The 26,345-nt window shown below is 46.0% G+C and overlaps 1 protein-coding gene and 1 pseudogene across 5 annotated transcripts in view; both read left to right on the top strand.

Moving 5' to 3' along the window:
• ARVCF (ARVCF delta catenin family member) overlaps nt 1-26,345 on the top strand; it is a 606,803-nt gene that overhangs the window by 217,113 nt on the left and 363,345 nt on the right. The gene's annotated exons all lie outside the window — the stretch shown is intronic.
• On the top strand, nt 23,231-23,357 carry LOC128404522 (uncharacterized; annotated as a pseudogene).

Genomic DNA, 26,345 nt, shown 5'->3' with positions numbered 1-26,345 from the left:
AAAAATTATATATATTTTTTAAAAGATATAAAGCAACTGGAGCAAGTCATCTAGCCACGTTCCCTATGATTTTCACTTCTTCTCACCACAAAGCCACTTCCGACCCTAGGGGGTTGCAGGCTTCCCGCCCTTCAACTCCCAAGCAGAGTCTGGCTCTCAGCCCCACGCGTACAGGGGGAATCCTCTGCTGTGTCATCCCCTGGCCAGCCTATCGGCTGGCTCAGGGGGCGTGGCTTGCTGCTCTTAAGGCAAGCGCGGCAGAGGAGCTCCCTCTTTGCCGCCGCCGATCAGCTGGGGAATTTCCCACCCACCCTCCCTTTAAGGTTTCCCTTTGACCTTGCTATGGACTTCGGTTGGTCGCCGTTAAGGGGCCTGGTAGGAATTTTTCCACTTGGCAAATTGGCACCGGCCATTTGGTTTTTTTGCCTACCTCGTAGCAAATAGTCACAACTTCCACAGTTTGGCGGTGAGGCATTGGTCGGAGTATTGTTATGTAGATGGATGGGGGGGGGGGAGGAACGCCATCACCTCCCCCAGTTGCGAAGGGTAGTCCGGTAAAGGACTCCGGGGTGTGTGGCCCTGTCTGAAGCCTAGGGAGGTCAGGGCCCAAGGCACGCCCCTGAATGGTGACCCCAGGGGAGTGCCTAGTTGATGTGCATCAGCAGGGCTCCCCCTGCTGGTGTTAACGCTTCCCAGCCTCTCAGGCATACAGCCTGAAGCCGGATAGTTGATAGGACCAATGCCTAGGCCGATATCGCTCATTTCCTGCAATCAATAACGTTGTGGCCAATTTTCGCCCATTAACCTTAACTTATGGTTTCTTGTGTCTTTATTTCTTCTGGTGGGAGGTGGGAACTCGCCACACAACCCCGTCAGGTAGGTTAAGCTGAGCACATATGGCTGCCAAGGGGACCTGGTCAGCTCCAAGGCTGAGCAGTTATACAAACCCTTTGAGAAAAGCTCATAGCTCAGTGGTGGGACATCTGCCTTGCATGCAGAAGGTTCCAAGTTCAATCACCAAGTCCAAGCTGGACTAGGAAAAAGTTTGATGCATCACTTGACTGCAGTCCATGTCTCCCCTACTCAGAGTAGACCCATTGAAATGAATGGACATGACTTAATTTCAACGAGTCTACTCCAAGTAGGTGGATAAAAGAAGAGCCTGCTGAATCAGACCCATGGCCCAACTAGTCCAGCATCCTGTTTTTACAGTGGCCAACCAGATGCTGTGGGAAACCCCCAAGGATGACCCGGGTACAAGAGTGCTCCCCTCTCCTTCGGTTTCTGGCAACTGATATTTAGGAATGGCTACTAGCCATTCATAGCCTTGTCCTCCATGACTTTGTCATGTCTTTTGAAGGTATCCAAGGGGCTCCAGTGGGAGTGAGTTCCATAGTTTAACTATGTGCTGTGAAGAACTCCTTTCTTCTAACTGTCCTGAATCTTCCGGCATTCAGCTTCATTGCGTGTCCATGAGAGCTAGTGTTACGAGAGAAGTTTTCTCCATCCACTTCCTCCGTGCCATGCAGAATCATGACCCTTCTTACTTAAAGGTAAAGGTAAAGGGACCCTGACCATTAGGTCCAGTCGTGACCGACTCTGGGGTTGCTGTGCTCATCTCACTTTACTGGCCGAGGGAGTACAGCTTCTGGGTCATGTGGCCAGCATGACCAAGCCGCTTCTGGTGAACCAGAGCAGCGCATGGAAATGCCATTTACCTTTCCGCCAGAGCGGTACCTATTTATCTACTTGCACTTTGACGTGCTTTTGAACTGCTAGGTTGGCAGGAGCAGGGACCGAGCAACGGGAGCTCACCCCATCGCAGGGATTCGAACCGCCGACCTTCTGATCGGGAAGTCCTAGGTTCTGTGGTTTAACCCACAGCGCCACTTGCGTCCCTCCTTCTTACTTACCTTTACTCCAAATTAAAAACTCTAATGGTCTGACCTGGTATACAGCAGCGCCCTATATTTCTAGCCCAGGTCTTCCTATTTCCAGTTCAGCTGTGTATTTGCTACATACATGCCCCCTCCCCCCGGACCCTGGACTCCATCCTTACATGCTGCCAAACCAAATTTCATTGTTTGCAAAGGAAGTGGATTGATTGCCAGAGAGAAGCTGAGAGCAAATAGTTTTATTCTGATAGTATGGGATTTTGTGTGTGTGTTTCTCTAAGCCTCTCAAGCCCTGCCTGCCCACTCGCGCAGGGGAGTGATTAACATTTATTTATTTATTTCGGAGGAGCAGGTTTTAAAACATAATTTGCCCGGATGATGGATGGCTAGTGCCTATTGAGTAGATTTAGTGCTAGGGGAGCGGCTAAAGTTACCTGCCAACTTTTGCAAGCCTTTTCTTTCTTTGCAAACCTCATTAATGTGCCGTGCTGATTGTAACGATATCCACTTCACTCTGTGCTGTTTTATGCTGATAACAAGGGCAACGAGCTCACTCTAGCCATTTGTGAATACTCCCTTTCCCCTTTCACTGTGTGTTTTCTTTGTCATTATTCATTTAAGGGGTGGTAGCTCAGGCGATCCTGAAACCACCCTGCCCCTGGACTGAGGTGGTATCATCACCATCAAGTTAAATTCATATCCTGCTCTTCCTAAGCCCTATACGGCTTAAGTCCTCAAGAGCTCTGGAGGGTGGCAATGCGAGAACAGGGCCTTCTCTGCAGTGGCTCCCCGCCCGTGGAATGCTCTCCCCAGGGAAGTTCACCTGGCGCCTTCATTATACACCTTTAGGCGCCAGGCGAAAACATTAACCAGGCTTTTGGCTGATCTGATTTACATCCTATGCCCTTTTAAAACGTTTTTTTTTGGGGGGGTGGGCTATTGAGTCGTTGTTTTTGTTTTTATTATGTATTATGTGGTTTTATATCTTGATTTTATTCTGTGAAGTGCCCTGAGACCCCCAGGTATAGGCCGGCATATAAATTCAGTAAATAAATAACAATAAATAATAAGTCCAAGCTATCTAAAAGACCATATTCTCTCCTATGAGCCCGCCTTGGTTTTGCTATCTTAAGGGGAGGCCCTTCTCTCAGTCCTTCCACCCTCATAGCCACACCAGATGAGGATGCTGGACAGGGCCTTCTCGGTGGCTGCTCCTAGGTTCTGGAACGGCTTCCCTGGAGAACCTAGGCTCCTTGTTGTCCTTCTGCCGGCAAGTGGAGACTTTCTTGTTCCAATGGACTTTTGGGAACTAATGAAAGGGCTGGTGCTGTTTTTATTCTAGTTACTTGTATGCTTTTCGTAGATTACAGGCAAGCCCCCATTTTCACGGGAGTTACATTCTGAGGCACCGCACATGTGTGTTCAATTTTTTAAAAAACGATTGGTCTCCCCCCCCAATGTTTTTAGCCATTCTTATTTATATTTGTAAGCTGCCTTGAATCCCTGTCAGAGACGAAGGCAGGAGATATATGGGCAATGCATTCCAAAGAAGTGTGAGGTGGCACAAACAGAGATAGGTAAAGGTAAAGGGACCCCTGACTGTTAAGTCCAGTCGTGGCCGACTCTGGGGTTGCGGCGCTCATCTTGCTTTATTGGCTGAGGAAGCCGGCGTACAGCTTCTGGGTCATGTGGCCAGCATGACTAAGCCGCTTCTGACAAACCAGAGCAGTGCACGGAAACGCCGTTTACCTTCCCGCCAGAGCGGTACCTATTTATCAACTTGCACTTTGACGTGCTTTCGAACTGCTAGGTGGGCAGGAGCAGGGACTGAACAATGGGAGCTCACCCCATCACGGGGATTCGAACCACCAACCTTCTGATCGGCAAGCCCTAGGCTCTGTGGTTTAGACCACAGCGCCACCCGCGTCCCTACAAACAGAGATACAGAACAATAAAAATGCATTTAAAACAAGTTTATTACCATTACCACCCAGTCACAAATACTCACTTTTTGGTTAAGTTGTTCATAGGGGGTGGGGCTCTTGCAGAAAACATTTTATCTGCATCAATTTCAGTCTGGGTTTAGTCCCGGTATTGGGGTTCACTCAGCCTGGGTTGGATGACCTTTTATCGGAAGAATAAATGGCTCCCCAGACTCTTCTCAGGTCGTCGTCCCTTCCCTGGCCTTGCTTTGCCTCCTCCTTGAGCCTTTTTGCCTGTCCTTGAGCTCTGACTGACAATGCCTCTTGCTTGTCTGAACAAGGGGCAGATGGGGCCGTGAAAGGGTGTGTAGAAGAAGAAGAAGAGGAGTTTGGATTTGATCCCACTATATCCCGACTCCCGAAGGAGTCTCAAAGCGGCTAACAATCTCCTTTCCCTTCCTCCCCCACAACAAACACTCTGTGAGGTGAGTGGGGCTAAGAGACTTCAGAGAAGTGTGACTGGCCCAAGGTCACCCAGTAGCTGCATGTGGAGGAGCGGAGACGCGAACCCTGTTCCCCAGATTACAAGACTACCGCTCTTAACCACTACACCACACTGGCTCTAAGCGACAGTAGAAAGGTAAACTTTACATTTGTTGCTCTTCCCAGTTTCACCCTGGCCCTGCCCAGCTGCTGGCATGCGGCCCCCAGAACAATCAAATGTGGCCCTTGAGCTGAAAAAACTTCCCCACCCTGGGAGCAAGAAGAATTACCGATGAAAGAAGAATGGCAAATGAAATTAATGGACTATGCAGAATTAGATAAAATAACAGGAAGGATTTGAAACCTGTGGGATCAGAGGTGCTTAGAGGACTGGAGTAAATATTTGAATTATTTGAAAAGCAATTGTGATAAACAGATTACGCTAGTAGTTCTGTAAGTAGGACTTTGTGAAATATTGCAAGGGAGACTTTGAAAAGAACGATTAGTTAAGGGCAATTAAAAGTAATAGAGAAATTAAGAAATGCAGAATAAGTGATAAAGAACGGACAATCTTCAGAGGTTGTTGTCTAAAATATTGTATAAGATAAGAAGTTATGTTAAATGATTGTTGGAACTTATATGTTAAAATTATATATATATATATATATATATATATATATATATATATATATATATATATGTGAAAAAACTTCCCTGCCCCCCTCTCTTAGGTAGACTCTGGTATCTTGGTTCATGGGCCACCCTGGTATCCAAACCAAAGTCCAAAGTCTTTTGTCCAGGGACTCCTAACTCCTGTATGGCTTTAGAACTTATTATCCTCTCCCTGCACCATTTCCTGTAACAGCTGCCTGAGACAGAGAAATGCCCTCGGAGGGATAAGAGCTGCGGTGAAATGATTCAGGGCCTTTTCTTGACACAGTTTCTGTTTTTAGCTCCAAATGCATGCTGGCACCTTCTTGCCTTGCCAGCTCTCACTTGGCACGGCTGCTTCTCCTGACAGAGTGAAAATGTGGGTCCCTTTAGGTTCGTTTCCTTGCCGGCTTTATTTTTGTTTTATTCGTTTTTATTTTGCAGCATCCTTCCTTCCTTCCTTCCTGCATTATGAATTTGGAGTTGGCAGGCCTTTTCTTGACTCCCCCCCGGTATATCCTGCTTCTGCGCAGAGCAGGTACTAAGATTGCTGGGCCAGGAAAGTGTCATGACCCTGGGGTCAGATTTCCCCCTCTTTCAGAGGATGAGGTCAAAGACTGCAGAACTGAGCCCATCCCTCCTGAAGATGTCATCTTTCCATCCTCGGACGCAGAGGACTTCACTGCAGAAGCCAAAGGACAACCAGAGTCCCCTCCAGGATGGCCATGGATGAAGGTTGCATCCATCACCACTTGAGCAGTATTGACTCTCCCCCAAAATCCTGGGAACTATAGTTAATGGTGCTGCTGGTTATAGCTCTGTGAGGGTCTCCTAGCAACTCTTTAACAGACTACAGTCCCCAGCATTGAACCATGACCTTATATAAGAGTGCTTTAAATGTATAGGGTGGATGTGAACATAACTTCCTCATCCCCATAATAGACAGCTCCAAATCGCAACCCGCGCATGTGCAGACGCGCCGCTGCGGGTTGTGCTCTTTTCATGTTGCGAACAGGCCTCCAGAATGGATCCCGTTCGCAAACAGAGGTACCACTGTACTCCTTACTACTTCCAATGACCCTCCATTGTTTATGATACTCTGCTGGGCTAGACATTCTTTTACAACTCTCATGGAAGTCACAGAAGTCTTCCTTATGGGGAGAGGGCTATTGTGTGCATGCCTTGGTTACAGGCTTCCCATAGACATCTAGTTAGCTACTGTGAGCACACGATGCTGGACTAGTTGGGCCATTGGCCTGATTCAGCACACTTTTCTTAGCTCCTTAGCTATGCCCACTTAATCAACCTGAATCACTTAATCAACCCGAATCCCATTAACCATAGCACTTTGGTGGACCAAGCCATTGTCTCAAGGTGGGAGCAAGATGACACCAGCGATCCTTGACTGACTTTGGTGCAGATTTCTCTCAAAATCTCATCCGTGCCGCAGAGCAGGGAACTTAGCGAGCGCTTCTACTTTACAACTTTGTTTCCCGGGCCTCCCGATTCCTACTGTTTCTTCCCATATGGCGCAGAGCAACCCGTGGCTTTGATCTTTCAATTAGCAATTAGGGATTCTGTTTTTGTTTTTGGTGTTTAGAGGAAGCTGGCAACCTGACAGATGGGCTGAATTCTATAGCTAATGACCCTCCCAACCTGGAAATCTGCTTGGGGTTTTACACAGCCTCTTTTCTGTGTCTATATCCTTTCCTTTCCTTTCCCCTTCTGCTAGCATATAATATGGTTGTTTAATCGATATCAGATGATAGCAGGTGGTCTCAGGTGCAGTTATTTTCATGAGCTGGACATAACTGCATGCGTTCAGGAGTTAATCGAATTTTGTTCTGCCACAGAGGTTATCATAGCTGTCAAGCGTCCCTTATTTGGTGGGACAGTCCCTTATCCCAGGGCCATGTCCCGCTGCTGTCCCTAATTGATGATGTCCCTTAAATTTCCCAGGTTTCAAAGGAAGCAGCTCCTTTCCCTCCCTCCCTGCCAGCCAGGGAGGAGGGAGGATCCAACTGTGTTGCTTGGCTGCGTTGCTCACCCAATAAGGAGTCTAAGAACGACTGGGGGGTGGAGCTTGCATGCCTTGTGCCGATCAAATCGGCCACGTTGCCTGGGGACTCACCTTTGCTCAGCGCTTCCCAGCAGAGAGGTGACGGTGGTTTTCCTTGCTGCATCCCCTTTGCCGGGTTGCTGCGCTATGGGTACCACCACTTGAGGCTTCGTTTGGCTGCTGGTTTACTAAAATCCCTTATTTTGGCTGCTGATCCCTTATTTTCGAGGCTGCTGGTCCCTTATTTTCAAATCTGTAAGTTGACAGCTATGGAGGTTATCCGTGCAGAGCTGGGTTTGCAACCAGGTTGTTTTGGGAACTGAGAGCCACTGAGAAGGTTTGTTCCTGGCAGTGGGTTCCTGGATGATGCAGATGGGTCTGGGATGTGGGTATTTTACTTTGCAAACCAGGGCTGTCCCAACCTTTAGACCAGGGGTCGGGAACCACTGACCTGCGGGCCAAAGTTGGCCTACCAGCCCTCCCCATTTGGTCATGAGGCCACTTTTATGAAACCACCCACAACTGCCTCATACATTGTGTCATATGTGTGGGATGTGATCCACGAGAGACAGTCAAGTGCAACATTCCTTGTAATGCTAGAGAAGACATGCGAAGGGAATGTTTGGTCCAGCCAGTCAAAACTTCCTGTTCCTCCTGGCCGGAGCATCCTTCCTTTTGCATGTGATAGAAGGTGGGCGTGACATAACCTAAGGTTAGCAGATTTTTTTTCAATTAATCTGGGGACACTTTTCAACTTCCTACTAAATAGATAGATTTTGTCAGGGGGCTGATTTGTAAATTCGGGGACTGTCCCCGGGAAACGGGGATGTCTGGTAACCTTAACCCAACCTAACCTGTCCAGGTAACAAAAAGATGGATCACACTGCACACTTCCCTCTTTTTGCCTTCCTTCTTTGTTTGACCAACTTTTAGCTAGGACTGCCCTGCTAGCTCTTAGCTAGCAGAGGCACTGGGATTATTCCCCCATATGGGGTAGATCCACGTGTACATTTTTGTAACTAAGTCTGCCTTCAGGGATCCAACTTTGAACTGTCGTAAGTAAACTTCTTTTATTGGCCTTGAATAAGATTGTGGCGTCTTTATTCATTTAAGAGGGATTCATGGTTACTTACCAGGAACGTACAATTCAATCTTAACGGACTGAATTGTACAATAGTGAGAGGCTCACACGAGCCTGCAGCCAGCTATCTGCTGTGTATGTAAAAAGGGGAATGTAAACTCTGCTAAGTAAAGGAACTTGCTAGCGCAAGTTAGGAAGGATATTAATAAACAATATAACCTCTCCTGCCACCATTAACATTCCCACAATATTTGACTTCTGGTGTGGGGCAGGTACACATGCAGCTGCAGAAATCAAGACTGAACCTTCACCCGGGCACCAGCTGATGCACAGGGAGTTCAGTTCTGCTCTGCTCAGGTGCTTCAGCCAGTTCCTTCTGAGAATTGGCTGGCATGCCCTCACCCTGCACTAACCAGGAACGAACTCACCTTATATCAGGTGTTCCACAGGCTGTTCAACCCTGTGCAGTAAGTATCTCCCCCTACCCCAGCATGCCAGGTTTGACAGACAGGTGGGACAACCTATCTGTCAATCATCAGGTGTCAGTATTTATCCATTTTTAGGTATACATCTTAGGGTGATAGATATTTTTAGATATACATCTTGGGTGTTCCAAGCATATGTGCATATATATTTATGCAGTTATGCATATTCATGCAGTTATGCAATTTTTATAGTCTACATTGGGACAAATGTCTCAGTGCTTCGCACACAGAAAACTTGTCAGTAACTCGGTTAATCCTAATTAAAGTCCAAATCTCAATAGTGCAACAAAGGAGAACCAGCAGAATCCGCTTGATTTGTTTCTCAGAGGCAAAAACGGAACAGCAGAATGTTTTACCTGTTTTACATATCCACAGAGGAACCTATATTGTGAGAAGAGAAATCTGTTGTGAGTCAATGCGGTGTTATGGCTTGAGTGTTGAGATTTAGTGGATTTAGACAACTCCTTAGTTATGCAGCACACTGGGTGATCTTAAGCAAATCTCTTATTAACAAAGCCCACATAACAGGGCTGTTAGGAAGAACACACCAACCTGAGATCATTTGGGTAGAAGGACTGTTAGTCTTCAAGGTGCCAGAGCAGAGCACGGAAACGCCGTTTACCTTCCTGCTGGATAGGTACCTATTTATCTACTTGCACTTGACATGCTTTCGAACGGCTAGGTGGGCAGGAGCAGGGACCGAGCAATGGGAGCTCATCCCGTCGCAGGGATTCGAACTGCCGACCTTTTGATCGGCAAGTCCTAGGCTCTGTGGTTTAACCCACAGCACCACCCGCGTCCCATACATATACATATGCATACATATATATATATATCTGGGTGCTTCCAGATAATCATTTGAGCATTCATCCTGATCTGTCTGCAGGGAGACTAGATGGTACCATCTATTTAATTCATTCATTCTGATTTGCTTGCAGGGAGATTGTGTCAATTCAAGTGTTTTCCGACACTTTCCCAGTGCATTTCCCTTTCAATCAACTATAATTGCAGAAACTCAATCTGCCGCTATGAGATCAAATCCCACCTGAAACTTTTGACGCTCTAAAAGGCCATTTCTTGTTTTGGGGAATGAGCGTGTGCCAATAATGGGCCAGATGAATCGCTTTTAAATAGTTATTACACCATCCTGAATGCAGATGCGATATTTAATGGTAATAACTGTTTCTTTCTGTCAGGGAAAATATCAGAGGCAAATGATTTATGATTGGGAAAGGCAGGCAATTTAAAATGTGTTCCTTGAATGGAAACACTGGTTCCGATTCCTGGCTTGATAACATTGGGGGCGGTTTTTTCATTGATCTTTATTGAAAGTTGCGTTGAACAGATTGTTTCACCGCTGAGCCAAATGCACCGGACACTTTCTCAGGTGGCAACTCTGAGTTAATCCTAATTAAAAATCTATTATTATTGGTTGAATGCACTATGCCTCCTAACTGAGAACATGGAGAGTTAACAGGTAACTAATTAGTAGCAGTAGCCTAAATATACTTCCATTTTGAAGTGGGAGGCAGGAGGTGCAGAGTGACATGTCACAAAGAACACCTGATGACCTATCCAACATCTGTTTAAATAACCTCCAAGGAAGGAGAGTCCATCACCTTCTCAGGGATATCATTCCACAGTTGAACAGCTCTTACCATTAGAAAGTTCTCCCTAATGTATAGTTGGAACCTCTATCCTTACAGTTTGAATCCATTGGTTTGGGGTCTTACCTTCTGGAGGAGCAGAAAACAAACTTGCTCCACTTTACATGTAACAGCCCTTCAGATATTTGAAGTTGGCTATCAAGTGCCAACAGGGACACGGGTGGCACTGTGGGTAAAACCTCAGCGCCTAGGACTTGCCGATCGCATGGTCAGCGGTTCGAATCCCCGCGGCGGGGTGCACTCCCGTTGCTCGGCCCAGCGCCTGCCAACCTAGCAGTTCGAAAGCACCCCAGTGCAAGTAGATAAATAGGGACCGCTTACTAGCGGGAAGGTAAACGGCGTTTCCGTGTGTGGCTCTGGCTCGCCAGATGCAGCTTGTCACGCTGGCCACGTGACCCGGAAGTGTCTCCAGACAGCGCTGGCCCCCCGGCCTATAGAGTGAGATGGGCGCACAACCCCAGAGTCTGTCAAGACTGGCCTGTACGGGCAGGGGTACCTTTACCTTTACCTTTACCTTTATCAAGTGCCAACAAAGTGCCAACAAAGGTCCATATAGTTAAAGCCATGGTTTTCCCAGTAGTGATGTATGAAAGTGAGAGCTGGACCATAAAGAAGGCTGATCGCTGAAGAATTGATGCTTTTGAATTATGGTGCTGGAGGAGACTCTTGAGAGTGCCATGGACTGCAAGAAGATCAAACCTATCCATTCTTAAGGAAATCAGCCCTGAGTGCTCACTGGAAGGACAGATCCTGAAGCTGAGGCTCCAATACTTTGGCCACCTCATGAGAAGAGAAGACTCCCTGGAAAAGACCCTGATGTTGGGAAAGATGGAGGACACAAGGAGAAGGGGACGACAGAGGACGAGATGGTTGGACAGTGTTCTCGAAGCTACCAGCATGAGTCTGACCAAACTGCGGGAGGCAGTGGAAGACAGGAGTGCCTGGCGTGCTCTGGTCCACGGGGTCACGAAGAGTCGGACACGACTAAACAACTAAACAACAACAACAACATCAAGTGACCTCTCAGTCTTGTCTTCTCTCTCTCTCTCTTTTTAAAAAAATTGTTATTAACAATTTCAACATAACAAATTATCAAAACAAATCATCTTCATTATTTCCCCCCTTTCCCCCCTCCCCTCCCCAACAAACCCTCCCCCTCCCCCCAGAGACTTCCCTCAGCTCCTCTCTCTGATTTCTCAACTCGTATTATTCTCTGCATATTGTAAAATTGTATACATCCCTATATCATCTGTCTACTATATTAACCCTCAATAAATTTGTGTATGTTTATTCAAAACCTGCCATGGAGTCCAGTTCATTTTGTTGTCTTTTAAAATAATTTGTAAAAAGTTCCCATTCTTCATTAAAGTCACAGTTGTCCTTGTCTCGCCGTTTGCATGTCAGTTTTGCCAGTTCTGCGTAGTTCATCAATTTCTCTTGCCACTGTTCTTTTGTCAGGGTTTCCTCCTTCTTCCATCCTTGTGCTAACAAGACTCCTGCCCCTGTTGTAGCATACATAAATAAGTTCTTTATTTTCCTTGGCAGGACTTGCCTTACAATCCCTAACAAAAATGCTTCTGGGTTTTTTACAAATGTCATTTTAAACATTTTCTTCAACTCATTATATATCATTTCCCAATTTTTTTTTTAATTTCTCTGCAATCCCACCACATATGGTAAAACAGTCTTGTCTTCTCCAGGCTAAACATCCCCAATTCCATAGCAAGGTCAAAAGGGAAACCTAAAAAGGGCGGGCGGGTGGGTAACAACAGCAGCTGCGTAGGCAAAAGAGGGAGATCCCGGAGCTGCGCTTGCCTTAAGTGAGGCAAGCCACACACCCTGAGCCAGCTGATTGGCTGGCTCGGTGGATGACGCTGCTCTGTGGATGACGCTCCCCTGCTCGCGTGGGGGCTGGAAACCAGCCTCTGTGTATGTGTTGGGGTGTGAAGCCCGCAACCCCACCTCCTCCAGATGTCGGAAGTGGCTTTACAGTGGTACCTTGGGTTACAGACACTTCAGGTTACAGGCTCCGCTAACCCAGAAATAGTACCTCGGGTTAAGAACTTTGCTTCAGGATGAGAACAGAAATCGTGGCAGCGGGAGGCCCCATTAGCTAAAGTGGTACCTCAGGTTAAGAACAGATTCAGGTTAAGAACAGACCTCCTGAACGAATTAAGTTCTCAACCCAAGGTACCACTGTATGGAGAAAGTTTTACCTGTTGACATACAGTTTGTCCAACCTCAAATTACTTGTGTGGGGACCCTGGTTTATTTTTGGACCTTATGCTTCAACGCAGCAACTTGCAATATTCCGAATGCTGGGGGGGTGGGGGGGTGGGATGAAGAGGATAAACTTCTTTTTTACAAACGAAAAGTTGATTCAAGTGAATTTGGACTTTGAGAAAAGGGCGGACTCGAACTAGAGTTCCTTTTTTAAAATGAACTTTCCAAGCACTGTCTGTTCTCGTAATCCTTACAGCAGCCCTGTACAGTAGGCAAGGGTTGTTTTCCTCATGTTGCAGATGTTGTGGGTGGTGAGGATGAGAGGGAGAGAGAGAGAGAGAGAGGGAGAAAGAGAGAGAGAAAGAGAGAGAGAGAGAGAGAGAGAGAGAGAGAGAGAGAGAGAGGGAGGATTGCCAAAGGCCACCTGCAGAGTTCATAGCTGCTTCAGGGATCACATCGCATCTTGTGCTAATGTCCTCCCATAAGCCATCATTTTGCTGAGTGTCCCTTTCTGTGCTTTCCCAATAAGGATTCCTAAATGTGGAGCGAGCGCTGGTATAAATTATTAATTCTTTCTCACAAGTCTACCCAGTCAGCTTTCTCTCTCGTGTACCTGCAGGTTACAGCTTGGGTGATGCTATTTTTATCTCTCCCTCTCTCTCATCTCTGCAGTGATGCTCCCGCAACACCACCGCCCCAAGTCTGAACGCCACCACCTTTCGCCTTTAATTTTAACCTTTTCTCTCTTAGAGCATTTGTATTAAGCGATCTTAATCTATGCTAGTGCAATGCTGGTCTGCAGGTGTCTTAAGTGTGTGGCTGGGAGGGAGGAGCTCCTTATCTTCCGTCGTGTTTGAACTTCGCCTTTTGCTTTCAGATCGATGCAGATAAACGCTGGTCTCTGGAATCCAGGTTATTTAGGGAGGTAGAGTTGACCCTGGGAAGCGTTTTCTTTTCACGATGAATTCAGAGGCATCTTCGTGCCACACGCTGTCTCCTTCCTTTTGCCTCTTCACATCTCTGCTAGGAATTTGAAAAGTCAGGAAGAAAATCATTCCTTCTAATATTGAGCTCAAGGGACTTGGGTGGCTCTGTGGTTTAACCCACAGCGCCACCCACGTCCCTTGAGCTCGATATAGGACTTGCCGATCAGAAGGTTGGCGGTGTTAGGATATTTCCGTTGCACCTTAAAAGGGAGCAGGATGTTTGTGTCACAGCACACACACACGAGAGAGCCTCCCCCCAGAACTTCTCAGGGAGGTTGGCATCATGCAACAAGGTTTTTAGTCCTTGCAGCAACGTTTGATTTGCTCGCTCCGCAAGCCCATTCATCCATGGCGATCTAGGCGTTGACAAGCGGTTCAAATCCCCGCGACGGGGTGAGCTCCCGTTGCTCGGTCCCTGCTCCTCCCAACCTAGCAGTTTGAAAGCACGTCAAAGTGACGAACAGAATAATATTATGTCATAGCATGTAACATGAGGAATGGGCTAAGATAAGGGAAATTTGGGACATAATAACTAGAAAAATATAACTTTTAGTATGGTTTGAATAAGGGTTTGAACTTGCTGAATTTGATTGGAATAAAGAGGAACACAAAAAAGAGAGATGTGAGGAGGTCAGGACAGAGGGACATGGAATTTTGTAATTTAAAAAGTGGATTTTTCTTTTTTCTCTTTTTTCCCCTTTGTTATATATTTTTGTTTTTTGTTTTTTCTGTGAGCATTATCTAATGGATTGATTTATATGAAATGATGAACTTTTTGATTTGTAAAACTTTAATAAACATTTATTTTTTAAAAAATGAAAGCACGTCAAAGTGCAAGTAGATAAATAGGTACTGCTCCGGCGGGAAGGTAAATGGCATTTCTGTGCGCTGCTCTGGTTCGCCAGAAGCAGCTTAGTCATGCTGGCCACACGACCCGGAAGCTGTACGCTGGCTCCCTCGGCCAATAAAGCGAGATGAGCACCGCAACCCCAGAATCGGCCACGACTGGACCTAATGGTCAGGGGTCCCTTTACCTTTACCTTTAATATCGAGCTCAGGTAGACTGGAGCAAAAAAAGAAAGAAAGACAATTGAGATGCAATCAAGTTCCACCCACCAAGGCTTGTTTTCAGAAATCATGCATGTGGGAACTCCATGTCTCACCATCTCAGGCTGTGCTTCCCAAGGCGGATGGGAGTTGTAGTTCAGCAACAGCTGGAGGGTCAAAGAACCATTTTCTCTGCCTGCAGAAGAAACACACACACACAAACACAGTCCTGCAATATACATGGATTTTCTTTTAATCTGTGACATATTTTTAATCCTGAATATTATTCTGTAAATCATGGATGAGGGACAGGTGTCTTTGCAAATGTTGTTGTGCTATGACTCCCATCATCCCTAGCCATTGACTGTGCCGGTTAAGAATGGTATCAGATGCTATCTCTGATTTAAATGGTTTCAGGTTATCATTACAGCTCTAGAACAGCAGTTTAAAAATAGCTAAAATACAACATTCTAAAAGCAAGATACAGTAATTATGAAAACAAACCAGAATAAGAGCAGGAAGACAAGTGTCTCTGACCGACAGGTTAAAACAACTAAAATGGTAACTATTACTATTTCCTGTATGGTTGTGGTGAACAACTGAGAAAGAGGGAGAGACAGAGATGAATAGTGGTATACATTTCTTTAGAAATAAAGGAAATAAGAAATCCTCTAGATTGTGCACAAAGACCTTCATTTCTAACTGGGTCTCCTGGAAAACCCATTTCTCCAGAGAGCCTGCAGCTTTTTCCTGGGGGGGTCTTCCCCAAGGTCAGCAGAGAGGCTATAGGTGGGCAGTGTAGTGGTCAGAGGGTTGGACTAGGACCTGGAAGACCAGACTTCAAATCCCTGCACAGCCATAGAACTCCCTGGGTCACCTTGGGTCGGTCACAACCTCTCAGCCTCCCCTCCCTCACAGCTCCAAATGCGGATGAAGAGAACCATATACGCCACTGTGAGCTCCTTGCAGAAAAAAGTGAGGTATACAGTGGTACTTCGGGTTACAGACGCTTCAGGTTACAGACACTTCAGGTTACAGACTTCGCTAACCCAGAAATAGTACCTTGGATTAAGAACTTTGCTTCAGGATGAGAACAGAAATCGCACGCGGCGGTGCAGCAGCAGCAGCAGCAGGAGGCCCCCATTAGCTAAAGTGGTGCTTCAGGTTAAGAACGGACCTCCAGAATGAATTAAGTTCTTAACCTGAGGTACCACTGTAAATGCAATAAATAATAAGCAATCAGGCTCATTCCATGGGGTATTGGCATCCAGGGTGCTTTCTCAGAACTTCCATTTAAAGAGACTCCAGAAGTCCTGTTCTAAGCCGATGCTCCACCAGACCCGTTGGAGAGAAATCGCTCCTCTTAATTCTGCATATTCCTGCAGACATATCTTTTCGATGAAATGCTTTTAATGGCCGGCTTGTTCTGTGCTTTCTCGGTGTCTTCTGGGGGCACACTGATTCTTTCCACCCACGAAAAGGGGGGCTTTTCAGTGTACATATGTTAGGAAAGAAGCGATGCATTCAGCTCAATAACTAGTAGCTCCCTTCCTCTCCACCCCCCCCCCGGCCTCTGTCTCTCTTGTTTTGTTTTTGGAGTTCGAGATCCTGCCAGCTTAATTGCTCAGCCGGTGGATACTAGCTACTGGCAGCGTCCCATTGTCCTGCGTAATTAAAATTCGAGCAGAACGTCTGCTAAGCACGGAATCGTTTGACAGCGTCGGGTTGCAGAGTGCTTCTGGTTATTGCAATTATAACCAAATGGCTGCCGTTCTTGTTTGTGTGTGTTTTTATAGTGGTTAATCTCTGTGTTTGTAAGGAATACAATCGAGAATGCTTCTTGGGGGGGAATAGCGGGCTCCTTTGTAAATTCACAAAGTGTTGGCGTTGGTTTGCTTCTTGGAGTTGTTGTGGTCTCTCGCCCCCTTTTAAACTGCTAACAAAAGCAATTTAGATTGTTTTGAAGAGACTGCATGGATGTGGCATAGGGCAAGTGTTGGATCCTTTGCCATTTTCTTCGTTGAAACCACTAAAGCATTGGGGAGGAGGAGCGGGGGAACCAGTATATAATGGGATCAGCAACCAGTTCCTCTGGAGAGGTCCTGCTGAGCTCTGTTGAAAGGGAAGTGGCGGCTATAAGAGGCAACTTCCAGCCTTCCAGGATACGGATTGCTACTCGAGGCACCCAAGTTTCAAGTCTCTCTGTATTCTCCTCCTGCTACCTGAGACCGAAAGCAAATAAGGTTTCTGGAAACGCATTGCAGCAAGGACTCCTCTTCAAGATATTTTCCTGGCACAGGCTAGCAGGCAGGCTGCTCAAGCTTATTGTGCAGTGTAAGGGAAATCAGCACTGCAGGTGGTGTAGCTTGGGCAGATGCCTTCTAGACGTTACTGGACCTCCAACTCCCACCAGCCCCAGGCAGCATGGCCAGTGTTCAGGGATGTGGTCCAACATCATCTAGAGGGCACTGTATTGGTTACCCCTGAGCTAGGGTGAGACCTTGTGCTGTTCCAAGCTTACTCCAACTGAGCTTTCATAAAGTATGAGCCAGCCTGGTCTTAGCATGGGAGGATGAGCTATAGGCAGCTGTCAAGTGGGAGCCAGACTCGGGTCAGGGCAGAGGGGTTCAGTCCCAGGAACACACCAAGAGTTGGAAGAATCCAGAAAAGAGGACCATTGCCAAAGTGAAATTCCAGTCCAAATCAGATAGAAGGGCCGTAGCTCAGCAGTAGAACAGTGGGGTGTAGTGGTTAGAGCGTTGGACTAGGATCTGGGAGACCAGGGTTCACATCCCCGCTCAGCCATGATGTTCAGTTCATGACCTTGGGCCAGCCACTCATTCTCAGCCTAACCTAGCTCACGGGGTTGAGGATCGAACGGGTAGGAGGAGAACTTGAGAGCCTTGGGGGAAAGATGGGAAATAAATGCAACAAACAAACATCTATTTTGCATGAGGGAGATCCAGAGTTCAACCCGTAGTATCTCCAGGTTGTTGTTGTTGTTGTTGCTGTTTAGTCATTTAGTCGTGTCCGACTCTTCATGACCCCATGGACCGGAGCATGCCAGGCACTCCTGTCTTCCACTGCCTCCCGCAGTTTGGTCAAACTCATGCTGGTAGCTTCAAGAACACTGTCCAACCATCTCGTCCTCTGTCGTCCCCTTCTCCTAGTGCCCTCCATCTTTCCCAGCATCAGGGTCTTTTCCAGGGAGCCTTCTCTTCTCATGAGGTGGCCAAAGTATTGGAGCCTCAGCTTCAGGATCTGTCCTTCCAGTGAGCACTCAGGGCTGATTTCCTTCAGAATGGAGAGGTTTGTTCTTCTTGCAGTCCATGGGACTCTCAAGAGTCTCCTCCAGCACCATAATTCAAAAGCATCAATTCTTCAGCAAGGGCCGTGCCAGTTAGTTTAGACCAGGGTTTCCAAAACCTCCAGCTGTTTTTGGACTACAATTCCCATCAACCCTGACCACTGTTCCTGCTAGCTAGGGATGATGGGAGTTGTAGTCCAAAAACACCTGGAGACCCAAGCTTGGAAAACCCTGATTTGGACACTACTGAGCTTGGTGAACCAGTGGTTTGGTTCAGTATTAAGCAGCTTCCTATGCTCCTATGAAATCTTTTACACTCCTTCCCATGGAGGACAATGAGTGAGCAGTCTGGGTTGGGGAAGCCACTCCTGTACCTGGGAACTATTTCATTACTCGGGGAGGTTTTCCCACCTCTTGGGGGCAGCTTGGGGGCAGCTATGGATGGAGTTGAAGATTCTGGGTTGCAGCCCCGGTAGCCCTAGCAAGTGGTTGCTATAGCGTTTGAGTATAGTACGCACTTGCCACCTGCAATTTTTATTGGTGCTTACTATTAAAAATATATAAAAAATATTTTTTAAAAGGAATAAATATGCCGCTCAAGTTAATTGGATGCACCTCTTAGTCAATTAAAATGTTCTAATAATAATAATAATTAATAATTATTTATACCCCGCCCATCTTGGCTGCGTTTTCCCAGCCACTCTGGGCAGCTTCCAGCAAAACACAAAAATACAATAGTTCCAATAGATTGATTGCAGTAATTGCTTTGCTGATTAAAAGCTGCATCCTTGCTTTTTTATTTTTCATATAGTGCACATATTAACATAATTCACACAGAGAAATACAAATCAACCTCCCTATTATTTCAGCATAATAATAATGCTGATAAAATCATATCAAACTTTTTTTGTGTTTTAAAAGCAAGACTCTGTTTAAAAGCATGAAGAAAAAGTTGCTAGGCAGGAAGAAGAAAAATTAAACCTTTCCTTTTTGATCTCAGAAGTGACAAATTAATGCTATTGATTGAATAGCTTTCCTGACCAAAAATAGAAAAAAGGTCGTATCCTTTTGAGAATGTTATTGGGGTGAAGAATTGATCTTCTACTGTTTTGTTGTCCAGAATGACAGTCATTTATAAAAAGGCTGGTCATGACACACCCTTGCAGCCTTGACCGCTGCTTCTGTTAAAAAGAGAATATGGTGTTAACACCTTAGGACAGCTTCATAGGAGATGTAGTTTAAAACATCTGGAGGTCACCAAGGCAGGGTAGCAAGACCTCCAAAGTTGACCTGAAGTCTTCAGGCTTGCCTTGCCTCTTCCAGGGTTGCAGTGGGAGGGCTTGAATCTTCAGTTGTGGGGGTGGGGGCAAGAGTGCCTTTGCATTTTATTTGTACCAGCTCCACCTGGTATGCAGGCTGAGACCCTACCTGCCCTAGACTGTCTCGCCGGAGTGGTGCATGCTCTAGTTATCTCCTGCTTGGACTACTGCAACGTGCTCTATGTGGGGCTACATTTGAAGGTGACTCGGAAACTACAACTAATCCAGAATGCGGCAGCTAGACTGGTGACTGGGGGCAGCCGCGAGACCATATAACACCGGTCCTGAAAGACCTACATTGGCTCCCAGTATGTTTCCGAGCACAATTCAAAGTGTTGGTGCTGACCTTTAAAGCCCTAAATGGCCTCGGTCCAGTATATCTGAAGGAGCATCTCCACCCCCATCGTTCAACCGAGACACTGAGGTCCAGCGCCGAGGGGCTTCTAGCAGTTCCCTCACTGTGAGAAGCAAAGTTACAGGGAACCAGGCAGAGGGCCTTCTCGGTAGTGGCACCTGCCCTGTGGAACGCCCTCCCATCAGACGTCAAAGAAATAAACAACTATCTGACTTTTAGAAGACATCTGAAGGCAGCCCTGTTTAGGGAAGTTTTTAATGACTGATGTTTTAATGTATTTTTAATATTTTGTTGGAGGCCGCCCAGAGTGGCTAGGGAAACCCAGCCAGATGGACAGGGTATAAATAAATTATTATTATTATTATTATTATTATTATTATTATTATTATTATTATTTATTTCTTAAAGAAGATTACACATACAGCATGGCCAGTGATCAGGGATGATGGATGTTGTAGTCTAGCAATATCTGGCAGGCTGCAGATTCCCCATCTTTGACATATGCTTTGTGAGCAGAAGGTCCCTGGCATTGATGGTCAAAGACTCCCTGGGATGAATCACTGCCAGTCAGAGAAGACAACACTGCTTTTCAGGGACACAGTGCCTGAACTGGCATAGGCAACTTGCTATGTAATACAGGGTTGAGATCATTTTAGCTCTAAGACACCAAGAAGTGATTCGAAATGCCAGGGGATGCTGGTCTTAGTGTTGTCCTTTTAGAACTCAGCTGGGAGGAGGTTGAGGGGAAAAGTAGAATTAGTTGGTTCTGCCTGTCATTGGCTCCAGCGCCACCTACTGTTGGGCTCCCTGCCGTCAGCCCCACCAATCGCAACGGGCACAAGCCATCACTGAGAAATACTGAATTAGACTGCAGGGGTCAGCAAACTTTTGCAGCAGGGGGCCGGTCCACTGTCCCTCAGACCTTGTGGGGGGCCAGAGTATATTTTGAAGGAAAAAATTCAACGGATTCCTATGCCCCACAAATAACCCAGAGATGCATTTTAAATAAAGGCACACATTCTACTTATGTAAAAACATGCTGATTCCTGGACCATCTGTGGGTCGGATTGAGAAGGCGATTGGGCCGGATCCGTCCCCTGGGCCTTAATTTGCCAACCCATGGACTAGAGCAGTAGGAGGCAACCTATGGCCCAGGGGCCAGATCCAGCCCAATCGCCTTCTCAATCCGGCCCATGGACAGTCTGGGAATCAGCATGTTTTACATGAGTAGAATGTGTCCTTTCATTTAAAATGCATCTCTGGGTTATTTGTGGGGCATAGGAATTCGTTCATCCCCCCCCAAAAAAATATAGTCCGGCCCACCACATGGTCTGAGGGACGGTGGATTGACCCACGGCTGAAAAAGGTTGCTGACCCCTGGACTAGAGGAACAACTGCCATTTTGACAAAAAGAAAAGAGGATGCCACCATCTGATGGCCTTCTAGGGAGCCGATTGTTCTATTCCTGGAAAAAACTAGAGTCTCTTAAACTTAATTCATAAGCTCTGTCTAATGTTTAATGTTGCAATGATATAAGGAGCAGGGTGGGTGTTAGGGTGAGGGATCCTGAAAACGAGATCTCCCTTCTCTCTCATTGCTCTGTAAAGAAAGGAAGAATTAAACTCTTGGCTTGGAGTCTGTTTAATGGACTGGGCAGCACAATTGGGTAATTCATCATCTAAAGGATATGAAACTCAATATTAGCATATAATGTAATAAACCCCTTTAAAAATTTGCATAAAAGGTGATTGCGTGTTGCATTTTAATTTAATTGGGTCCAATGAACCCTCGCACGTATTAGGTTTTTAAAAAATTAAATGATGGGATTTCGTATCGATTTCATGGCAAAATAAATTCCAAGGAGAGGTTCTTCTGTTGGCAGATAGGAATTTTAGGTTTGCACATAATTATTTCTACCTGCCTATTAGCAAGTCGTTAATGTTCCATGGGCATAGTGCTTGTTTCCCTTCCACCCCCAGTTCCTACGTGTCTTTTATTTGTAATTGGAAAACCGTACAAAAGGTAATGATCTCAGCTTTTCCACAGCACCTTTGCAGAAGAATTATGGTACATTAGCTTTAAGCAGTCAGCGATGTATAATTCATGGGGGCTCAGTGGGTTTTGCAAATCTCCTGGCTGTGTACAGCTGTTAATTTGCAGAGTTCGTTGGAAAACAAATTTTGGATGTGCTGCGGCTTGATGCTGAGTTTCCATTGTGATGGCAGCACAGTTGGAATTGAGAGATTCTATTTAGTTTACATTTAAAGGTGAACTTACTTAATTTACACTTTTCGAAAAGCAACTCTGAAACCCAGCCATCCTTCAAAATTTGCACTTCTCTGAATTTTGCAATGACATTTTTTTCCCAGCCAAGTAACGTGAACCAAAAATGCATATGCTAGGGCAGTTTGCACAAAAGTACAAATATTAGTAAAACTAACACACATAAATGTATTGTATCAAATAGCTCTGTTTAGAGTAAGTAAAGTCTTGATAATATAAATGTTTTAAGTTTTTTGTATTAATCCAGTATATTTTCTTTTAATTTTTGAATGATTCTGTGTACATTGCGGCAGCCTTTGGCTATGTGCAATAAAACTGACTGACTGACTGTTACTGAAAAATGTTGACTTTGCAAAATGTTTCTATTAGGCAAAATTTCTTACAATTGCGTGTCTTAGGAGAAATTTGCACTAAAATGCTGATGAATTTTCATGGTGATTTTAAAAGTATGAATCGTGAACTAATGTGGGAAACTGAATGATTTCTCTCTTGCCAACACCAGCTTTTCCTTCACTCCTCATAAGAAGCCCTTTAAGTCTGGGCTAGTATCTGCCCTAGCTTTTCATAAATTCTACTTAAATTACCAACAAAAACCTCTGACAGTATCTTTGATATCCCGAATTAATTGAAATGATTACTTTCTGTTGAAATATAAACTCAAAACATGTGCCTCACATCTGCTGTACCATAGCTTGAAGTAAGGTTCAAAAGTGTAGCCTTTTTCTATATCTTTATATAAAGTATAAGCAGTGTGCTAGCCACTGTCTTTATTTATTCACTTTTATGTGAATTAATACTAGAGAACCTCTTGAGAATATCAGAGGCTGCTGGATCAAGCCAATGGCCCATCCAGTCCAGCATTTTGTACTCACGGGGACCAACCAAATGCCTGCAGGAAACCCGCAAACAGAATTCGAACACAAGACCACTCTCCCCTCCCCAACCATGGTGGCAGTGCAGCTTCAATGGCTAGCGGCTGTTCCTTCTCCTCTTCCTTCTCCTGCCACCACAACCATCCAGGGTGCTGCTTTCCCCCTCCTTCCCCTCCGCGGTAGGAAGAGGATGAGAACGAGCCAGCCACTGAAACTGCGCTTGGCCCTGATATTTTCGAATACTGGGCGGTGGGCAAAAGGATTGGGTCCCTAGTAGCCTGTGATAGTCCTCTCTTCCATATGGACCATTGGCCTGATCCAGTAGGCTCTTCTTATGCTCTTATTTATTTTTCTAATGCTAGGGATGCCCCCTCCCTGATACCTACATTTGCTTGTAGAGCCAAAAGTACCATTACTGGGAAAGAGCAATATCTCAGTGCCTCCAGATGGCACCGGATTCAATGCCCACCATCTTCAAGTAAGGCAGGGAGAGATCCTTTCCTCAAACTTTGGAGAGCCATTGCCCATCCGTATGGAGTTACCTGGATGCAACCGTCTGAAACCGTCAGGTAGCTTTCACTGTTCCTATGTTCTACTTTCTATACTTTCAGGGATCATTTCTATAGTTTGTAACTAGAGAAGTGTACTCGAAAGTGATTGGCCACGCGAACCACGAGGAGGAGTCGAAGTGTAAAAAATAAAAAAAGAGGGACACGGGTGGCGCTGTGGGTTAAACCACAGAGCCTAGCACTTGCCGATCAGAAGGTCGGTGGTTCAAATCCCCATGACGGGGTGAGCTCCCGTTGCTCGGTCCCTGCTCCTGCCCACCTAGCAGTTCAAAAGCACATCAAAGTGCAAGTAGATAAATAGGTACCGCTCCGGCGGGAAGGTAAATGGCGTTTCCGTGCGCTGCTCTGGTTCGCCAGAAGCGGCTTAGTCATGCTGGCCACATGACCCGGAAGCTGTATGCCGGCTCCCTTGGCCAATAAAGCGAGGTGAGCGCCGCAACCCCAGAGTCGGTCACAACTGGACCTAATGGTCAGGGGTCTCTTTACCTTTACCTTTATGTTCTACTTAGATGGAAATTACTACAGTCATACCTTGGATCTCAAACGCCTTGGCTCCCAAACAAATTGGCTCCTGGACGATCGAAACCCGGAAGTGAGTCTTCCGGTTTTCGAATGATTTTTGGAAGCTGAACGTCCGGCGCAGCTTCCGATTGGCTGCAGGACACTCCCGAAGCCCATTGGAATCCATGCCTTGGTTTTCGAATGGTTCTGGGAGTTGAACGGACTCCCAGAACACCTTCTGTTCAAGAATCAAGGTACAACTGTAGTTCAAATCTATAAAATTGAACAAGATTTATATCCCACTTCATAACAATAGGAATAATACAAATCTATAGATAACAAAAATCCTTAGCATTTGCTTCTGAAGGAAACCAGCAAGCTCCCTTAGTCAGCGAATGAGTCACTGGCTTTCTGGTAATTTTTCTAGACTTTTTGCATCTACTGCATCTAATCGTTATTCATTTTTTTTAAGAAGCAAAATCATTTTTAATTTGCAGCAGTCTTCCCCCTCCCCAGTCACCATAGGGTGCTAAATGTACATTATCAGTTACAAGCATACATTTATGGAAGGGGTTCAATTTAGAAAACGGTGCTTAATGTTTTGAAGCGATTCATTACGAACCAGTCTAAAATCCTGAGCAATAATTCACTCCTTAAGAACACAGCAAACCACTGGAGTTTGATGGATGGAAGTCAGTGGGGTGGCCATGCTCTGGGAATTGATCCAATGGGGGCAGAAGCGGCTGGCGACTTCTGAACAACCTCCGTTGGCATTGCTGCTGGAGGCAAATTCACAGTGTATCTGCTTTCAACCCCTGACATCTCCCTGGAGGAAGAACTGTGAGGGGAGAGACTCCATCAGGCAAGGCCTTCTTACACCTGCCTTGCCCCACCCTCCAGTCTCTGCTTCTCAATTTGTATTGTATTATTTCATGCACTGTGGCTTGCCGTTGTTTTATTGATTGTAGTTTCGAAATTATTTATTGTAATTGTTAAGAGTGGGTTTCTGTTTAATTTTTATATGCTGATATTATTATTCTATACTAGTCTAATGATTGTTGAATGTTACTTTATTTGATGTCGATTGCTTATTTTAAAGCTGTTTTATTACCACATTTTTGTATTGCATTAGATGTAAGGTTACATTCTTTGTTTCTTCAGCTTGTAAACGAAAGCCAGCAGTGCAGTGAGGTGGAAGCACTGCTGTGGCCGCATTTTGAGCCGCTAAACCCCGCCCCCAATTGGATCCCCCTGATTGGATGGCTGCCAGGGGATGAGATGCGGCAGGAGGGACAGCAGAGCAGGGGCCAGAGCGCCCCCTGCTAAAGGCGGGAAATGGCTCCCACTCAGAACTCTTCCCCTCTGGGAGGAGGAGAGGCTTTGTAAAATAGAAAGGCAGTATACAAATTAAAATTGATGATGATGATGAAGAAGGAGATACACTCAGGCAGCTGGCTCTACTAAGCCACAGAGGAGCAGCCATGAGAGGTTGGGGCATCTCCTCAGCAACCATCCAGCTCCTTTGCTTCCCACTGCTTCTCGTCCTCCACTTCTGAGTTTGAAACGGTTTTGCAAGCGAGATGGACAGTGGTGGTGGCAGCAGAGCAGGATGGATGCCCTGCCCTGGCTGTTGCTCCACAACTCCCCTGAGCTGTTCTTCATGAGCCCTGTTCAGTTGTCCTGGAAGGGATAGTCGGATTGGGAAGAAGGGGGGAAAGGTCCTAAAGAGTTAGACAGCAGAGATATTGGGAAGGGTTTCAGCAGGTTCAGACAGGCTTCATCTGGTCTCTGAGATGTCTCAGTTTTGGCAGAGGGGGAGGTGGTAAATCCTGGATCTGGATCCTGGGGAGGGGCTGTTAGAGAAATCAATGAAGTTTGGCTTCTAGATTAAGGATGACCGACTTTGCTCTGGTCAACAGTTGAAGTGTGGCTGCAACGAAGGATAGGGGATGAGGGTGGCTCCAGTTTCATTCTGCTCTAGCTACTGAAGATGTGCAAAGATGTTCTAACATGTTCAATAATCACAGGCTGTGAGCAGAGCAAAATAATTGCTAGACGAGCAGATTTTAAAAGGGCAAACCTATTTTAGTCAATTGTTGGAATCTTCTTGCAACTTTTGCCGTTTTTCACTTTTGCACATTCAAGGAAGCAGCTCGCGTGCTTGTTGCGTGCCGTCTGCCATGTAGACATTTTGCACTTTGTGCAATGTTCAGAGCCCCTCGTGGCACAGATGGGCAAGGTGACTTCTGATGGGCATATCAGAAAAGGAAAGCTATGCCACTGGCCCCTGTTTCAGGTAATTATCTTGTAGTCTAAACATTGTGCCTGCCCCTCCTCAAGAGCAAGGTGTAGGGGAGGTATCACTCATTGACTCAACATCTTAGATTGCTTGGCCATTCACATGTACCATACCGACTTGAGCATTAAAGCTTGTGGCAGAAGCCATAACTTGAGTTTGAGTTCTTCATCCCATGAGAGACCAGGGAAGCCACCCATTGCCTCCCACCTCTGCTGCTGCGATGGTCTAGAACAGGGGTCAGCAAACTTTTTCAGCAGGGGGCTGGTCCACTGTCCCTCAGACCTTGTGGGGGGGGGTGGACTATATTTTGAAAATAAAAATAAAAATGAATGAATTCCTAT

Source organism: Podarcis raffonei, chromosome 16 (assembly GCF_027172205.1).
Source record: "Podarcis raffonei isolate rPodRaf1 chromosome 16, rPodRaf1.pri, whole genome shotgun sequence".
NCBI lineage: Eukaryota > Metazoa > Chordata > Lepidosauria > Squamata > Lacertidae > Podarcis > Podarcis raffonei.
Note: the sequence above shows the minus strand (reverse complement) of the source record. Positions and strands in the feature narration are given on the sequence as shown.